Here is a 12,607-nt window from a genome sequence, read left to right on the forward strand (position 1 = left end):
GGAATTCACAAAAGGGGTGATACTGAGACAGAATAAAATTAGAGACAGATTTGTCGGATTTTCCACCGTATTCACCAAACAAACAGTTTTTGTGAATTTTCACTTTTGTGAATTTGTCTTTTAGACAGAGGGGGCACTGCTGCTGAAATTCCTTTAAATAAAAATGTATACAATATATTCACTCTGAATGTTATTATTGCCTCATTCATTAAGCTAAAACTCCCATAACAATGCAAATGTGAGGCAAAAAGGCTTTATATACAAGATATCAATTCAACTTTGTGTTTAATCAGTGATTTACGTGTTTATAAAATGGTAATGAGGCTTTTTGCCCCTATTGTTCTAGGGTTAGACAGAGACTTGCCCCCTAACAATGAGGCTGCTAATCCCCGTTAACCTGTTACTGACCCCCCTATGTGGCCCCCACCAGAGGTGTGACTTGGAGACTGGGTTAAACCAAGCAAAACAGCAGAGCTTACAATTGATCTGACAGTTACACTGAGCTTCACTCCAGGTAAGTGCCCTTTCTTTACACTATTATACACACTTACACACACTTAGAGCACACATATTAGAACAGGTTTTTTTTAATTTTGCATACGTTAGCGCACTTTTATACACTCATATACACACACACACTGTCACACAACTTTTGGATGGGTACACACATGTATACACAAACACACACAAACATTTTTTTTACTTATTTATTTTACGCCTTTGTCTTTGTTTTTTCCCTAAAAACTGTTTATTTTCACAGCCGTGTGACTTATTTTGCTGTTTCACTAATTTGCACAATTTTTGTGGTTTTATTGCATTTTTATCCCTGTTTTAGTGTTCCTGATCTGTTTTTTAGCTTCGCTTTGCCATGTGGTACTTTGGTGTAGAAAAATAACTTTACCTATTTATCAGAATGTGTATTTTCCAAATATAAATGGGTTTCTGGGGTGGGCGTAATTTTTTGTAGCTTTATCCCAAATATAATGATGTAAATGTGTTGATTTTGCAGGAGCTGAAATGACAGTACATATGGGGGTTCCCATTGGGGCCCCTACATGCCACATACTTAGCTAAACCTATACATATAGGGCATCAAACTGTTCAGGGGACCCCTGGCGTTCATATTTAGGGGGTTTTATCTGGTTACTTTATGGCCTGTAGGAGATCAGATTCTATAGAAGCTTTGAAGCGATTTTTCAAAAAATTCACATATTTTGATAAAAACCAATAAGTTTAGGAAAGCATTGCGACTTGGTAGTTTGGAGCAGACAGACAGTTCTACCTATTCTGGATTCCCCACAATCTGTTCTTTCCAAAAATGTATCATTTTCTGGGATAAACTTTCTGTTAGTGGAAGATTTGGCCTTTAAATCTAAAGTATGCAGCTTTCTGCCGGGAGTTTGTGGCCTATACACGTGGGAATTCTCCATAAAACTATATGTGTTTGGTATTGGCACCATCAGAAGGGATAGTACTTTCCAAACTAGAGAGGGACATTTCCTGAAGAAAATGTGAGTGGTGCTTGCCCCCTGCTGGGGCAATTAACCGCCCACCCCCTAGAAAAGTCATAGCACCCCATTTCCGAATAAGCCGCACAGTTTGACACCTCATTCATGGGTCTACGACAAATGGTGGTTAATTGCCCCCTGCTGGGGCAATTAACTGCCCATCCTCAGAAAAGCCATAGCACCCCATTCCCGAATAAGCCGCACAGTTTGACACCTCATTCATGGGTCTACGCCAAACTAGTTATTTGCCAAAATCCCCATTATAAGTCAATGGGGCAAATTTGGGGACCTCTCTTGCCCCGGGGGTAAAACTTATACCCTTGTGTGGGGTATCTTCTCACACAGATTTCAAACCTCTTCAAATGTGGTAAATTTCACGTTTCTAAAAAATTCCCTCTCTGCGCTACAATCCGTGAAAGTTGGCCTCAATGTTAAGTCAATGGGATTTTTGGGCCGGTTAATTGCCCTCTGCGGGGGCAAAATGGCTGGCAGTAAAAGGGTTAAACAGCCCCCCTAGTTATATAGGGCTTGGGGCAAGCAGCAGGCTGTAACCCTGAGTGTTTCAGTCAGTCGGTTAGGATACACCAACCGCCAATATGCAGAAGACAAGATTACGAAAAAACATGCTACAAGTGGGAGGAGGAAGGATAGTGCAGCGGTAAGGAGCTCGCCTTGCACCGATAGGCCGTGGGTTCAATTCCCGCCCTGGGAGCCCTGCTTGGACCGATGTGGCTGAGACCCATGGATCAGCAGAGCCCCCCAGGGGGTAATTAGAACTCAGCAACCACTGCCGTGGGTTCAATTCCCGCCCTGGGAGCCCTGCTTGGACCGATGTGGCTGAGACCCATGGATCAGCAGAGCCCCCCAGGGGGTAATTAGAACTCAGCAACCACTGATGTAAGATAAGCACCGACCCACCTTGTGACCCTGGACAGAGTCACTTAACCTCATAATGTCCCAGCAATGATGGCGCCTAGAAATGGCAAAACATTGCTGTCCTTTTAATTACTGGCTACATTGACATTTCCCCACAAATCCTCTTTTTTGCATGATTTATGATGCCGGCTATTAAATTGTCCCTGTCACAGTGTCTATGGCACTGTTTTTGGGGGGGACTGTCTCAACAGGGGGCACTGTGTATGGGGGGACTGTCTCAATTGGGGGCGCTGTGTAGGGGGGGCTGTCTCTATGGGGGGCACTTTCTATGGGGGGCATTGGGGCGTGGCCACAAAAGTGGGCGTGGTCAAAAAAATTGCCACGCTGCGCACGCTGAATCTTTTTGTCCCTCTTTTCATTTTTCAAATGTTGGGAGGTATGCTCTTACACCACCACGCCAGGGTGGTTTGGGGGGGAGGGCGGGGCCAGGGTGGTTTGGGGGGAGGGCGGGGCTCAGTGTGGCACAAGGTGGTTTCACCCAGATTAAAGGGCAAGTTCTGCATAAAACAAAAACACTGCAGGTGAATTTCCTGGCCCAGTGTTTTTAAATAACCCCCAGTGAGTTTCAAGCTGTAGAAATGGCTGCCTCAGCCTGGGGTAATATTGCTGGGGGTTCAGTGTCTTGCCCTTACTCTGCCTTGGCCCATTCTGCATCAGCACCACTCCGTGTGTATCACCATGACAACCAGGGCACTGTGGGTCCCCCTATTCTGCCAGTAGCCAGCCCGATGGTGCAGTTGGAAAGAAACCTGCAGGGCAGAGTGAAATTCCCCTTGGTTTGGCCACAGACAAAGTGTCGTTGTGCTTGGAATTCTGGGAGGTGCAAAGAGGTCTCAGTGATTAGTGAATGTGGGGGGACAGCGTGAAAGACTGAGCCTTCACTCGGGGAGACCCACTACATACAGGTTTTGTTTACAGGTCAATTTGCCTTTAAAAATAAATGTCTCCATGCGCAGGTATTGGTGTGATTGTATCATGAGAGACTGAATCACTGTCTCCCCTGTGTGTCTTACAGAATAGAATCCCTGTTTCCTGCCCCGGGGAGAATATTTCCTGCACATTTCTGTCATTTCACATTTCACATTTGGCCATAAACCTCTTTAACCCCTTGGTACCTGTACCCTGTACCCAGCTGCCCTGCCCCAGTCTGCTGTGCATGGGGGGAGGGTGCATTTTTTGTTTGGGGGCTAAAGTTGCCCATAGAGTGACTGAGATACAGGGGCTTCTGCCCAGCAACTAGGGGAATAGCACTTGTAGGGGATTCACATCCATAGAAACTGTTACCCCCACAGGTAGGGCCTTCCTATATGTTTATGTGTTTCCCTATTAATAACATTGGCATCAAGCAACATGTTTTACTGTAAAATACCAGCCCTACCCGCGGGTCCCTACACCCCCTGAGCCTCTCCATCCACTTTTGTCCCCCTTAATTCCCCTTGATATTTTATGGGGTGTCGAGTTTTACAAGGTGGGAGCTTGTTTGTTTACTGTTTGTGACTGGAAGCTGGTTGGTTTGTGTGGGAGCAAACTCTGCACTAATTACTGTATTTCCAATCCTGAGGGCTAAAAGGAAAAACTGAGGGAACATGAAGTCGAATCAGCGCTCGGTATTTAAGTCCCGGTACAGATGAAAACTGATTGGATAGACTGGAAGCCTTCGTGTTGCAGCCCAACCAATCACTGTGCAGCTGTACCGGGACTTATACTCAGCCTGCAGTTTGTTTTGTTCTGGAAGTTTAAGTCCCGGTGCAGCTGAGCAGGGATTGGATATGCTGGAAGCATTCACCCTGCAGCCCATCCAATCACTGCGCAGCTGTACCGGGACTTAATCTGAGGGGAAGAGGAACAGTGAGTGTGGGCCCCAGGCTGGGAATAAGGTCCCGGCGCTTTATTCATTATCAGTCACGGCCCCTGATTTGAATTCCCAGTACCCCAATATCCCAGTTTGGGTGCCAGTGTGTATGTGCTGCTTGCTGATCCCCAAGGGGCTGCTGGGAACAGAAGGGGCACGGCTAAAGTTAGGGGGGGGCAATGCTGTCAGGCAGCTCTGTAGTTCTGCTATGGGGGGCACAGATAAGCTGGGGCGAGTGTCAGTGACGGGAATAAAGAGGGGACACTGCTGCTAAAACGAAAAATGTAACTTTTAACAAAAATGTATAGAGGTATGGGACCCGTTATCCAGAATGCTCGGGACCAATGGTATTCCGGATAAGGGGTCTTTCCGTAATTTGGATCTTCATACCTTAAGTCTACTAAGAAATCAATAAAACATTAAATAAACCCAATAGGGCTGTTCTGCCCCAATAAGGGGTAATTATATCTTAGTTGGGATCAAGTACAGGTACTGTTTTATTATTACAGAGAAAAGGGAATCATTTAACCATTAAATAAACCCAATAGGACTGTTCTGCCCCAATAAGGGGTAATTATATCTTAGTTGGGATCAAGTACAGGTACTGTTTTATTATTACAGAGAAAAAGGAAATCAATTTTAAAAATCTGAATTATTTGATTAAAATGGGGCCTATGGGAGACGGGCTTTCCCTAATTCAGAGCTTTCGTAATTCGGGATCCCATACCTGTACAATATATTCACTCAAAATGTTATTATTGCCTCACTGATTAAGCTAAAACTGGCATAACAATGCAAATGTGAGGTCAAAACTTTTTATATATAAGATATAAATTAAACTTTTTTTTTTAATCAGTGATTTACTTGTTTATAAAATGTTAATGAGGCTTTTTGCCCCTATTGTTCTAGGGTTAGACAGAGACTTGCCCCCTAACAATGAGGCTTATAATCCCCGTTAACCTGTTACTGCCCCCCCAGAGGTGTGAATTGGAGACTGGGTGAAACCAAGCAAAACAGCAGAGCTTACAATTGATCTGACAGTTACACTGAGCTTCACTCCATTTTAAAAATGGCAGGAAAATGCCCTTTAAAAGACAGTCTTTCTTTCCTTAAAAATGGGAAAGTGGCGGTTGAGTTGGAATTTAGGCGGATTTCTGTGAGAAAGTGTTTTCCCACCACTTTTACTGCAAAGAAGGCCTCTCTCCCCTCTGTGACTCCCCCCCCCCAGAGAATGTTGAAAATGGAGGATTCATTCCCCCTACTATAACAGCCCCCTAGTTATATAGGGCTTGGGGCAAGCAGCAGGCTGTAACCCTGAGTGTTTCAGTCAGTCGGTTAGGATACACCAACCGCCAATATGCAGAAGACAAGATTACGAAAAAACATGCTACAAGTGGGAGGAGGAAGGATAGCTCAGCGGGTAGGGAGACTGCCTTACACCGATGGGCCCTGAGTTCGATTCCCGCCTGGGAGCCCTGCCTACATCAATGGGGCTCAGCTCTGATTGGGTGGGTAGGGACGGTATCAGAATTGAGCCCCAGTGTAAGCAAGAGCCACCAGGGCAGGAGTCTAACTCAGGACCCATTGATGTAAGGCACCACCTGCCCCACTGGGCCCCTTACCTTGTGACCCTGGACAGAGTCACTTAACCTCATAATGTCCCGGCAATGATGGCGCCTAGAAATGGCAAAACATTGCTGTCCTTTTAATTACTGGCTACATTCACATTTCCCCACAAATCCTCTTTTTTTTTGCATTTTCAAGGGCAGCTCATGATTTATGATGCCGGCTATTAAATTGTCCCTGTCACAGTGTCAGCTGGAAGCAACTGGTACAGGGAAAATCCCTTTCTCATCACTGGCAATAAGAAGCCAATTGATAGGGGAGCTGAGCTACAGCGCAGGGCCAATGGGGATACATGGAAATAATCATAGAACAGAAGAATCTACACTGGGGAGCTGATAGGGGAGTAATGGAGATATTTTCTGAGCAGTATAAGAGTGCCCAGCTGGTATATAATACAGCGTGTTTATTCTGTGTAGTTATTTTATCTCTCCTTTTAATATATATATATATATATAACATACACAGAAACCCTCCCGGGACTCTACCCTGTTTGGCCAGACAACTGCCCCAGTACTGAGCATGCTGCAGACTACACTGATTCCCAAGCTGCCACGGCTCATGTATCTAAACTGATCACTAATGAGCTCTGAGCAGCGAGAAGCCAATTGCCTTTGTGTCTTTATACAAAATAAATAATAAAGTGGCCAAGTTCCATTTCCCTTTGTAAAAGGATTCCGAATGTTGGATTAGCCAGGTTGCAGCGATCCCTGGATGGCACATTTCTCCTCCTTCTTAGCCATTTTGCCTTTGTTTTGCCCCAGGGTTCTCTCTAGGTGTTCATCCTCCTCTTCAGCTCTGCAAGGATACATAGAGAATGCTCAGAAGCACAGCCCCCTGCATGGCTAAATCAGTGCCTGACCAGCGGCTACATTAGTGGGCTCTACATGTAACGGGTAAGGCTATTGGCTCCTTGAGATCAGGGGTGTATCACTATAAGAGGGGCCTTTAAGAGAACTATAGGACCCCAGACTGGTCCACTCACCTTGCCACTTGCTTACTGTATTATAGTGTGGTCCAAACAAGTAGTAAAGTCAGTGGCCTAATCAGGTCTGGGCTGGAATGCAAAATAGACCCTAGGCATAGGCATTCCCAGTACCCAGAGGCACAAACAGCCCCCCCAGCCCAATAAATAGTGACTGTCTGTGGCACCTTACAGCCCCCCTGGCATTCCCAGTACCCAGAGGCACAAACAGCCCCCCCAGCCCAATAAATAGTGACTGTCTGTGGCACCTTACAGCCCCCCTGGCATTCCCAGTACCCAGAGGCACAAACAGCCCCCCCAGCCCAATAAATAGTGACTGTCTGTGGCACCTTACAGCCCCCCTGGCATTCCCAGTACCCAGAGGCACAAACAGCCCCCCCCCCAGCCCAATAAATAGTGACTGTCTGTGGCACCTTACAGCCCCACCTGGCATTCCCAGTACCCAGAGGCACAAACACCCCCCCCCAGCCCAATAAATAGTGACTGTCTGTGGCACCTTACAGCCCCCCTGGCATTCCCAGTACGCAGAGGCACAAACAGCCCCCCCCAGCCCAATAAATAGTGACTGTCTGTGGCACCTTACAGCCCCCCTGGCATTCCCAGTACCCAGAGGCACAAACACCCCCCCAGCCCAATAAATAGTGACTGTCTGTGGCACCTTACAGCCCCCCTGGCATTCCCAGTACCCAGAGGCACAAACAGCCCCCCCCCCCAGCCCAATAAATAGTGACTGTCTGTGGCACCTTACAGCCCCACCTGGCATTCCCAGTACCCAGAGGCACAAACACCCCCCCCCAGCCCAATAAATAGTGACTGTCTGTGGCACCTTACAGCCCCCCTGGCATTCCCAGTACCCAGAGGCACAAACAGCCCCCCCAGCCCAATAAATAGTGACTGTCTGTGGCACCTTACAGCCCCCCTGGCATTCCCAGTACCCAGAGGCACAAACAGCCCCCCCCCCAGCCCAATAAATAGTGACTGTCTGTGGCACCTTACAGCCCCCCCGGCATTCCCAGTACCCAGAGGCACAAACAGCCCCCCCCAGCCCAATAAATAGTGACTGTCTGTGGCACCTTACAGCCCCCCCGGCATTCCCAGTACCCAGAGGCACAAACAGCCCCCCCCCAGCCCAATAAATAGTGACTGTCTCTGGCACCTTACAGCCCCCCTGGCATTCCCAGTACCCAGAGGCACAAACAGCCCCCCCCAGCCCAATAAATAGTGACTGACTGTGGCAATTTACAGCCCGCCCTATTCCCTGTTACTGGAAGCTGCCTGCCCAACACGGTGCCCAAACTTTGGCCATAAACCTCTTTAACCCCTTGGTACCTGTACCCTGTACCCAGCTGCCCTGCCCCAGTCTGCTGTGCATGGGGGGAGGGTGCATTTTTTGTTTGGGGGCTAAAGTTGCCCATAGAGTGACTGAGATACAGGGGCTTCTGCCCAGCAACTAGGGGAATAGCACTTGTAGGGGATTCACATCCATAGAAACTGTTACCCCCACAGGTAGGGCCTTCCTATATGTTTATGTGTTTCCCTATTAATAACATTGGCATCAAGCAACATGTTTTACTGTAAAATACCAGCCCTACCCGCGGGTCCCTACACCCCCTGAGCCTCTCCATCCACTTTTGTCCCCCTTAATTCCCCTTGATATTTTATGGGGTGTCGAGTTTTACAAGGTGGGAGCTTGTTTGTTTACTGTTTGTGACTGGAAGCTGGTTGGTTTGTGTGGGAGCAAACTCTGCACTAATTACTGTATTTCCAATCCTGAGGGCTAAAAGGAAAAACTGAGGGAACATGAAGTCGAATCAGCGCTCGGTATTTAAGTCCCGGTACAGATGAAAACTGATTGGATAGACTGGAAGCCTTCGTGTTGCAGCCCAACCAATCACTGTGCAGCTGTACCGGGACTTATACTCAGCCTGCAGTTTGTTTTGTTCTGGAAGTTTAAGTCCCGGTACAGCTGAGCAGGGATTGGATATGCTGGAAGCATTCACCCTGCAGCCCATCCAATCACTGCGCAGCTGTACCGGGACTTAATCTGAGGGGAAGAGGAACAGTGAGTGTGGGCCCCAGGCTGGGAATAAGGTCCCGGCGCTTTATTCATTATCAGTCACGGCCCCTGATTTGAATTCCCAGTACCCCAATATCCCAGTTTGGGTGCCAGTGTGTATGTGCTGCTTGCTGATCCCCAAGGGGCTGCTGGGAACAGAAGGGGCACGGCTAAAGTTAGGGGGGGGCAATGCTGTCAGGCAGCTCTGTAGTTCTGCTATGGGGGGGGCACAGATAAGCTGGGGCGAGTGTCAGTGACGGGAATAAAGAGGGGACACTGCTGCTAAAACGAAAAATGTAACTTTTAACAAAAATGTATAGAGGTATGGGACCCGTTATCCAGAATGCTCGGGACCAATGGTATTCCGGATAAGGGGTCTTTCCGTAATTTGGATCTTCATACCTTAAGTCTACTAAGAAATCAATAAAACATTAAATAAACCCAATAGGGCTGTTCTGCCCCAATAAGGGGTAATTATATCTTAGTTGGGATCAAGTACAGGTACTGTTTTATTATTACAGAGAAAAAGGAAATCAATTTTAAAAATCTGAATTATTTGATTAAAATGGGGCCTATGGGAGACGGGCTTTCTGTAATTCGGAGCTTTCGTAATTCGGGATCCCATACCTGTACAATATATTCACTCAAAATGTTATTATTGCCTCACTGATTAAGCTAAAACTGGCATAACAATGCAAATGTGAGGTCAAAACTTTTTATATATAAGATATAAATTAAACTTTTTTTTTTAATCAGTGATTTACTTGTTTATAAAATGTTAATGAGGCTTTTTGCCCCTATTGTTCTAGGGTTAGACAGAGACTTGCCCCCTAACAATGAGGCTTATAATCCCCGTTAACCTGTTACTGCCCCCCCAGAGGTGTGAATTGGAGACTGGGTGAAACCAAGCAAAACAGCAGAGCTTACAATTGATCTGACAGTTACACTGAGCTTCACTCCATTTTAAAAATGGCAGGAAAATGCCCTTTAAAAGACAGTCTTTCTTTCCTTAAAAATGGGAAAGTGGCGGTTGAGTTGGAATTTAGGCGGATTTCTGTGAGAAAGTGTTTCCCGACCACTTTTACTGCAAAGAAGGCCTCTCTCCCCTCTGTGACTCCCCCCCCCCCAGAGAATGTTGAAAATGGAGGATTCATTCCCCCTACTATAACAGCCCCCCTAGTTATATAGGGCTTGGGGCAAGCAGCAGGCTGTAACCCTGAGTGTTTCAGTCAGTCGGTTAGGATACACCAACCGCCAATATGCAGAAGACAAGATTACGAAAAAACACCCTACAAGTGGGAGGAGGAAGGATAGCTCAGCGGGTAGGGAGACTGCCTTACACCGATGGGCCCTGAGTTCGATTCCCGCCTGGGAGCCCTGCCTACATCAATGGGGCTCAGCTCTGATTGGGTGGGTAGGGACGGTATCAGAATTGAGCCCCAGTGTAAGCAAGAGCCACCAGGGCAGGAGTCTAACTCAGGACCCATTGATGTAAGGCACCACCCGCCCCACTGGGCCCCTTACCTTGTGACCCTGGACAGAGTCACTTAACCTCATAATGTCCCGGCAATGATGGCGCCTAGAAATGGCAAAACATTGCTGTCCTTTTAATTACTGGCTACATTCACATTTCCCCACAAATCCTCTTTTTTGCATGATTTATGATGCCAGCTATTAAATTGTCCCTGTCACAGTGTCTATGGCAGCTGGAAGCAACTGTCACAGGGAAAATCCCTTTCTCATCACTGGCAATAAGAAGCCAATTGATAGGGGAGCTGAGCTACAGCGCAGGGCCAATGGGGATACATGGAAATAATCATAGAACAGAAAAACCTACACTGGGGAGCTGATAGGAGAGTAATGGAGATATTTTCTGAGCAGTATAAGAGTGCCCAGCTGGTATATAATACAGGAGATATCCTCTGGGTGCTATCTGTTACCCCCTGCTGGTATATGGTACAGGAGAATCACCCTACTTCTATGCATTATCAGTAACCCTTCAGCCAGTATAGAGTTCAGCAGGGGGGGGTACTAACCATTTAAATGCGCTCCTGGGCCCTGGCACTTGTGGCCCCCATTTGGCCGCATATTTCCCTCATACACAGTGACGCTTTATAAGGAGAATCTCCCAACTGCAGCCGTCCGTTCTCTTGCGCTTCCAATTCCAACCCTCAGAATGGCGCTGTAAGCACCTTAGTACCTGGATAGGAATGGGGAATAAGAAAAGGAAGAGGTGGCGCCTCCTGGATGAAAGTGGAAATACAGAGAAAAACATTTATATTGGGCATCTCATTATTTGCCTTGTGCCGCATGTTTATTCTGTGTAGTTATTTTATCTCTCCTTTTAATATATATATATATATATATAACATACACAGGAACCCTCCCGGGACTCTACCCTGTTTGGCCAGACAACTGCCCCAGTACTGAGCATGCTGCAGACTACACTGATTCCCAAGCTGCCACGGCTCATGTATCTGAGCAGCGAGAAGCCAATTGCCTTTGTGTCTTTATACAAAATAAATAATAAAGTGGTCAAGTTCCATTTCCCTTTGTAAAAGGATTCCGAATGTTGGATTAGCCAGGTTGCAGCGATCCCTGGATGGCACATTTCTCCTCCTTCTTAGCCATTTTGCCTTTGTTTTGCCCCAGGGTTCTCTCTAGATGTTCATCCTCCTCTTCAGCTCTGCAAGGATACATAGAGAATGCTCAGAAGCACAGCCCCCTGCATGGCTAAATCAGTGCCTGACCAGCGGCTACATTAGTGGGCTCTACATGTAACGGGTAAGGCTATTGGCTCCTTGAGATCAGGGGTGTATCACTATAAGGGGGGCCTTTAAGAGAACTATAGGACCCCAGACTGCTCCACTCACCTTGCCACTTGATTACTGTATTATAATGTGGTCCAAACAAGTAGTAAAGTCAGTGGCCTAATCAGGTCTGGGCTGGAATGCAAAATAGACCCTAGGCATAGGCATTCCCAGTACCCAGAGGCACAAACAGCCCCCCCAGCCCAATAAATAGTGACTTTCTGTGGCACCTTACAGCCCCCCCCGGCATTCCCAGTACCCAGAGGCACAAACAGCCCCCCCAGCCCAATAGAAGAGAAGAAAAAAAGAAAAATAATGACATAAACAATATATTACATTGTGCCCTGTGAGGTAACCAGGAAGTACTTACAGAGAATGAATGAGCGAGGGGGGAAGTGCCCTGTGAGGTAACCAGGAAGTACTTACAGAGAATGAATGAGCGAGGGGGGAAGTGCCCTGTGAGGTAACCAGGAAGTACTTACAGAGAATGAATGAGCGAGGGGGGAAGTGCCCTGTGAGGTAACCAGGAAGTACTTACAGTGAATGAATGAGCGAGAGGGGAAGTGCCCTGTGAGGTAACCAGGAAGTACAGCAATTTGAAACAGACACATAAATGGAGTTTTTAGGTAAAATGTAATACAGACGTTATATACAAACGACAAGTTACCTGTGAATGGCTATTGCCTCAGTTACAGCCCCAGGTACAAGGGCCGGGGGCAGAGCTGTGGGGCTACTCACGCTGTTCTGTTTCAGGCTGTTGCTGGGACCCAAGTGTGAGTAGTACAGTCCCAGCGCTACTGCCCGACGCTTTGCCCCACTGGGGCATTGAAATCCCCA

General features: G+C 47.1%; 1 long non-coding RNA gene across 1 annotated transcript; it reads left to right on the forward strand.

The window, feature by feature from the left end:
• Nucleotides 1-472: 472 nt before the first annotated feature.
• LOC116408924 lies at nt 473-9,804 on the forward strand. Its single transcript, XR_004221437.1, has 3 exons — nt 473-514; nt 6,684-6,815; nt 9,770-9,804. It is a non-coding gene; the product is annotated as an uncharacterized LOC116408924 (long non-coding RNA).
• Nucleotides 9,805-12,607: the final 2,803 nt, after the last annotated feature.

This window comes from Xenopus tropicalis, chromosome 2, assembly GCF_000004195.4.
Source record: "Xenopus tropicalis strain Nigerian chromosome 2, UCB_Xtro_10.0, whole genome shotgun sequence".
Classification (NCBI taxonomy): Eukaryota; Metazoa; Chordata; class Amphibia; order Anura; family Pipidae; genus Xenopus; species Xenopus tropicalis.